This window comes from Podarcis bocagei (assembly GCF_964188305.1).
Source record: "Podarcis bocagei genome assembly, chromosome: 3".
In the NCBI taxonomy this organism is placed as follows: domain Eukaryota; kingdom Metazoa; phylum Chordata; class Lepidosauria; order Squamata; family Lacertidae; genus Podarcis; species Podarcis bocagei.
In genome coordinates this window covers 24,996,298-25,002,297 of record NC_138127.1, presented here as the reverse complement: position 1 = coordinate 25,002,297, position 6,000 = coordinate 24,996,298, and the positions used below count along the sequence as shown (strand labels likewise).

The 6,000-nt window shown below is 42.6% G+C and overlaps 1 protein-coding gene across 1 annotated transcript in view; it reads left to right on the top strand.

Moving 5' to 3' along the window:
* Positions 1-3,622: 3,622 nt before the first annotated feature.
* The window catches only part of IMPG1 (interphotoreceptor matrix proteoglycan 1), a 91,090-nt gene continuing 88,712 nt past the window's right edge, over positions 3,623-6,000 (top strand). The window contains exon 1 of the mRNA XM_081187338.1: positions 3,623-3,777. The gene's annotated coding sequence lies outside the window, so the exon portion shown is untranslated. The remainder of the gene's footprint in view (positions 3,778-6,000) is intronic.

The following is a 6,000-nucleotide window of genomic DNA, read 5'->3' as shown; positions in this document are numbered from 1 at the left end:
TGATAGCCATATGTGCTGGGAATTATCCACAGGCCTCATTTGATTGTGCACGAAGCAATAAAACTGAAGATAATTTGCTGCCACAGGCGCATGATGTCTACAGCCGGTGTGGGGAAGACTGAGGATATGAATACAGGAGATTGGCATTGGGTTGAACTAGGAGGTAAGTGTAGGTTTGGCTAAGGCGTTGGGCATGTATCCAGCATCAGATAGATAACCCCAACATAGGCCGGGTTCCACAACCCCACATAGGCTGTCATTGGGAGAGGTGTATTGGCCTGTGTGGACTCCCAGACAGAGCCACCCCTCCTGAAGTCCTTTGACAGGGTACCGCTGTTACTAAGGATCTAGCCAAATACCTTATCCATCATAAGACAGTTGCTATGAGATCCCTGGTCCCAAATATGGTGACTGAGTAAACCAGGCATAGGCAAACTCCAGCCCTCTAGATGTTTGGGACTACAATTCCCATCATCCCTAGCTAACAAGACCAGTGGTCAGGGATGATGGGAATTGTAGCCCCAAACATCTGGAGGGCCAGAGTTTGCTTATGCCTGGAATAAACCATAGCAAGATCCTACACCTACACACACACACACACACACACACACACACACACACACGCAAGGGGCATTATCACACTTCAAGGGCACTTCACCAGAGACTCAGTTCACCAGCCACCATATTCTCTCATGCAGAAGAAACCTGAGTAATGTTTACTACTTTTTTCATGTGAGTGTTTTTTTAATCTGAGATGAAATACAGCAAGGTAAACTGTAACTGTAATTAGGGCTGCAGTTCCATGCAGTTACTTACCTGGAAGAAAGTTTAGTCAAACTCAGTGAGGCTTACTTCTGAGTAGACGTGTATAGGACTACCAGCAAACATGTGCTACATGTCAAGTGCATTTCTCAAACCCTGTAATAGGGTCTGAGGCTCTTCCGAAACAGGAAACAGCAGGCATACTCAACAGGAAAAGACATAGCAGTCTCCTGTAACTTCAAGACATTTTGGTGAGTTTTCTGGAAGGAGGGGGTACGTGGGTACTGACCTGTTGCTGTTGTTGTTTGTGCTCTGTGCTCTGTGCTCAAATTCTGCTTGAGAGTTTCCCATAGGCATCTGTTTAATCACTGTGAGAACAGGCAGGGTGTGGGACCAGATGAACCATTGGCCTGATGCGACAGGTGGTTCTCATGGTGTTTTATTCTTACCTATTGATCCAAGTGGCACAATGTTGATTTGTTCATTCCTTGCTATACTGTTGCTCCTGATGTTGTTTGTAATAAAGTGAAGTACAGTTTTTTTAAAAAAGTGAACATTTTTATACAAAAATATTACCATTTCATTTCCACTCATTTTGTTGCTGAATTTGCTTAGCTAGTTGTTGATTTTCTGTTGTGAGATGCTGTTTTTGGGAATCCTGAGGAACTGGAGATGTTTTCTCACATTATAGAAATCCCTGATTTGGTTAGGAAGAAATCATTTCACCATTAAGAGGTAGGTTTTTGTTACTGTGTTAGCAAGAACGAATGTTGATATAAAGCTATTATGAAGAATGAAAATTTGATCAGGCAGTCATGTAGCAGTAGAGACGTGTAAATTCAATTAACGTTAGCTCATTTTCATACCGCAGTGGGGGTGGGGTGTGCATTTTGTGCTGGCTGTGGCTGTTGGGATCTTTATTTTTTATGTTGTTTCTTTCATTTCATCTCTTTTGGAAAGTTTTCTGAGCTATTAGGGCTGGACAGCTGGTGCAATTAAAACATGGGATGTGAAGCATTCACACCAAGCATTTTCCAACTTTTTATTCCCTACAGGCCACTTGAAAATTGCTAGGGGTCTCAATGGACCATTTAGGAAACCTTTTATTCTACAAATCAGAGCACATATTTCTTATTTTAATAACTTCAGTCTTTCCTCTTCAGTGCAGTGGATTTTCCTGTTTTGGTGAACAAAAATGTCCATTGCCAAGGAGGAATCAAATACAGGGAAAAACACAGAGCTTCATCACTGTTCAGCAAATGTTCCATAGGCCATCTGAATGGAACTTGCAGATAACAGTTTGAGAACTTCTGAACGCAATGACAATATGCTGAAGGTCATCTTTCTAAAGATTTCCTCTAATGCCTGGCACTTCATGTGCCATCACTATAAGTACTCAGCAGATCAGTTATACTTCTTGTTTGCCTTAATCATTCAGCTATTGTCCCTGTTTTCCCCATTCATTAAATTGAAGCTCTTGTTGCCTCAATCATTCAGTTATTGCTCTTGTTAACACCATTCATTAAATTATCCTATGTCCTATTCATTCAGCCTCCCTGGGCACTCAATAGTTCCCCATGAGGACCAAACAACTGGGACAAGGATAAATAAAAATCAATGTGTTTTTTAAAAAAATGAAAAGTGGACCTGCATTTAAATAACACTTTTTATTTTATAATAGCTCAGACAAAGCCAAGTATATGATCCCAAGATGTTTATGACTTGGACAACAATAGACTTTAAGTTAAATAGCATTGTCTGTGCATCTGCAGGACCTTTTCTACAGCCCACTCTGTAGAGGAATTTTGTACAGTGGTACCTTGGTTCTCAAACTTAATCAATTCTAGAAGTCTGTTCCAAAACCAAAGCGTTCCAAAACCAAGGCGCACTTTCCCATAGAAAGTAATGCAAAATGGATTAATCCTTTCCAGACTTTTAAAAACAACCCCTAAGACAGCAATTTAACATGAATTTTACTATCTCACAATACCACTGATCCATTAAAATAAAAGCAATAAACAATGTACTGCAGTCACACAATCAATCAATCAGTAGCTGAACTGGGTTCCACACAGTCACATAAACAAAACAAAAAAGAGCCACAAAAACGCAAAATAAATAGCAAAAACAGACAGACCTCAGCAGAACACTCAAAATGGAAGTGTAACACTCAAAACAGAGCAAATTCGGCTTCCAAAAAAGGTCGCAAACTGGAACACTTACTTCCAGGCCTGCAGTGTTTGGGTTCCAAGTTGTTTGAGTACAAAGGCGTTTGAGAACCAAGGTACTAGATCTGAGCAAGATAAGTTCCATTAGACAGTAGGGAGTGACTTCCTGATGCAATTGATTCTGGGCTTCCTGAAAGGGCATCAGATTGTTTCTTGTAGCTGAATTTTTACTGCCATGGAGAGGGAGAGGGCACTTGTGGGGTTTTCTGCCTCAGCTGCCAAAATAAATTGACAGGCTATGCATCTTGATTTCTTGACTTGGCGTTCAGTGCAGTGGAAGACTAAGGAAGGGCTCCTGGCTATTCCTGATCTGCTGTTTGGTGTAACTGGCCTTGTGAGGGACAAGGAGGTTGCAGCAAGGAGAGGGACAATCAGAGCTAGGGCTCCCATATGACTGTGTGGTCACCAACTGTATACTCACATCAGCACAGGTAGGCTTGCATCTTATACTGGAGCTGATTGTGAGGCCTTTTAAAATGCATGTGCCGATATATACTTCTAAGATGCACTCTATTTACATGTTATTTTATACTCTCAATACCCATAGCATTTTTCAACGTGCAAAGTGATTTACAGTTTGTTTGTCTTTTTACAGATCCATATGTATTTGGAAAAGAGAGAGTGAGCACACTCATCTGAATTGCCCCTCTTACTGGAATACAGCGCGGCAATGCCTCACAATGAACAGCAGATGGTGCCCAAGAACAATGTCCAGCCTTGACCGGCATGCAAGAGAGGGTGGAAGACGGGGAGCAAGGACTCCAGTTTTTGTGGCACTGGGGAAAAAGTAAGGGTTCAATGGCCATGCTTGTGTGAGGGACTCCTGGAACCAATATTGAAAAGGTCAAAAGGTTGACATTCCTGTGTACAAAAAAAGAGAGCTGTACTGAAGAGGAAACTTTGGAATAGCAACTGTCAGGGCTTTTTCCCTGGGGGGACGCAGGGGGATGCATACCCCTAAACAGTTGTGCCTCATTGAGGGGCAGTATTTCAGTATGAGTAGGAAAATGAGAGTACAGTGGTACCTCAGGTTAAGAACTTAATTCGTTCTGGAGGTTCGTTCTTAAACTGAAACTGTTCTTAACCTGAGGTACCACTTTAGCTAATGGGGCCCCCCACTGCTGCCGTGCCACTGCCGCATGATTTCTGTTCTCATCCTGAGGTAAAGTTCTTAACCTGAGGTACTATTTCTGGGTTAGCGGAGTCTGTAAGCTGAAGCGTTTATAACCTGAAGCATCTGTAACCCGAGGTACCACTGTACCCCTAAACATTCTTGTAGGGGGGAAATCACTGGTGACTGTCATTGCTCTTTATTAATTGGTCTGAGATGTTTTGCCAATTTTTGCTGCCTGGAGAGGCTCCCTTGAGCTCTAGCATGACCAAAAAATAAACTGGAACGCTTGTGGTATAGAAAGTTGCAGGAATTGATCAAGAAGTCACAGGACATGCACTGACTGGAAATGAAACAGTTTGTCTATGCCAAAACTGCAGTTTTTAAAGCAGGACCATGTGCTGTATAATGACTCCCATCATGAGTACTAATCACTGTGAGTACAAATCATCCTGGAAGCGCAAGAAAAAGGGTACCTGGAGGACGCCCTGATAGGAACATAAGAAGGGCCTGCTGGATCAGACCAATGGCCCTTCTAGTCCAGCATCTTCTTCTTACAGATGCCTGTGGGAAACCTGCAAGAAGAATCCGTGCACCCAAGCCCTCCCCCCTGCTGTCGTTTCCAGCAACTGGTATTCAGAAGATTCACTTCCTCTGACTGTGTCACTGGGGAAGCAGGCTGTGGCCAAAATGGCTTGCAGCTTTATCCATGAATTCATCTACAGTGGTTCCCCGCAAGACGAATGCCTCGCAAGACAAAAAACTCACTAGACGAAAGGGTTTTGCATTTTTTGAGCTGTTTCGCAAGACGGATTTCCCTATGGGCTTGCTTCGCAAGACAAAAACGTCTCACAAGTTTGTTTCCTTTTTCTTAACACCGTTAATACAGTTGCGACTTGACTTCGAGGAGCAACTCATAGAACGCGGTGTGGTAGCCTTTTTTGAGGTTTTTGAAGACTTTGGTGATTTTTGAAGCTTTTCCAAAACTTCTTTTGCAGCCATTTGGTAAGTTAAACTTTTAAAACTTTTTTTGGGGGGGGTTGGATTTTGGGTTGGGGTGTTTGGAATTCAAGGACTTGGTGTTGGGGAGGGGTTTGCAAGAATCTGGAAGCTTATGTGTGTTTTTTCTGCATTTTTCTGATTTTCTGTGACCATTGGGCCACTCTGCTGTTTTTGTAAAAAAATTCTGGATTTGAATTTCTGTGTGGTGGGTGGCTGGGGGAACAGTTGAGGAGGGGGTTCTTCAGCAAGAAGCAAAGAGTGGAAGAGGAACCTTCTTCGAGTTGTCCCCCAGAGTCTTAGAAAATGTACTGTACACTTTGTTGATTTTTAAATGTTTTTCTGTCATGTTTAGAAACTTAATTTATTGTTCCTTCAGTTTTTGAAATGCTCTTTACAGTATGTGTGACTTTAAAGAGCACTTAATAAACTCTTGTTGTACCAAATTTGGCTTTGTTTGGACTTTTTTTGACCATAGGAACGCATTAATGGAATTTCAATGCATTCCTATGGGATTTCATGCTTCGCAAGACGAAAAATTCGCTAGACGAAAAAACTCGCGGAACGAAGAAGAAGAAGAAGAGTTTGGATTTGATATCCCGCCTTTCACTCCCCTTCAGGAGTCTCAAAGCGGCTAACATTCTCCTTTCTCTTCCTCCCCCACAACAAACACTCTGTGAGGTGAGTGGGGCTGAGAGACTTCAGAGAAGTGTGACTGGCCCAAGGTCACCCAGCAGCTGCATGCTTGCGAGGCACCACTGTAATCTTCTTTTAAAGCCATTCAAGTGGATGTCCATCGCAGCTTTCTGTGGGAATGAGTTCCACAGTTTAACTGTGTGGTGCATGAACCAATGGACCCCCAGCCTTCTGTAAAACAACCGGAGGGACAGAACTGAAACC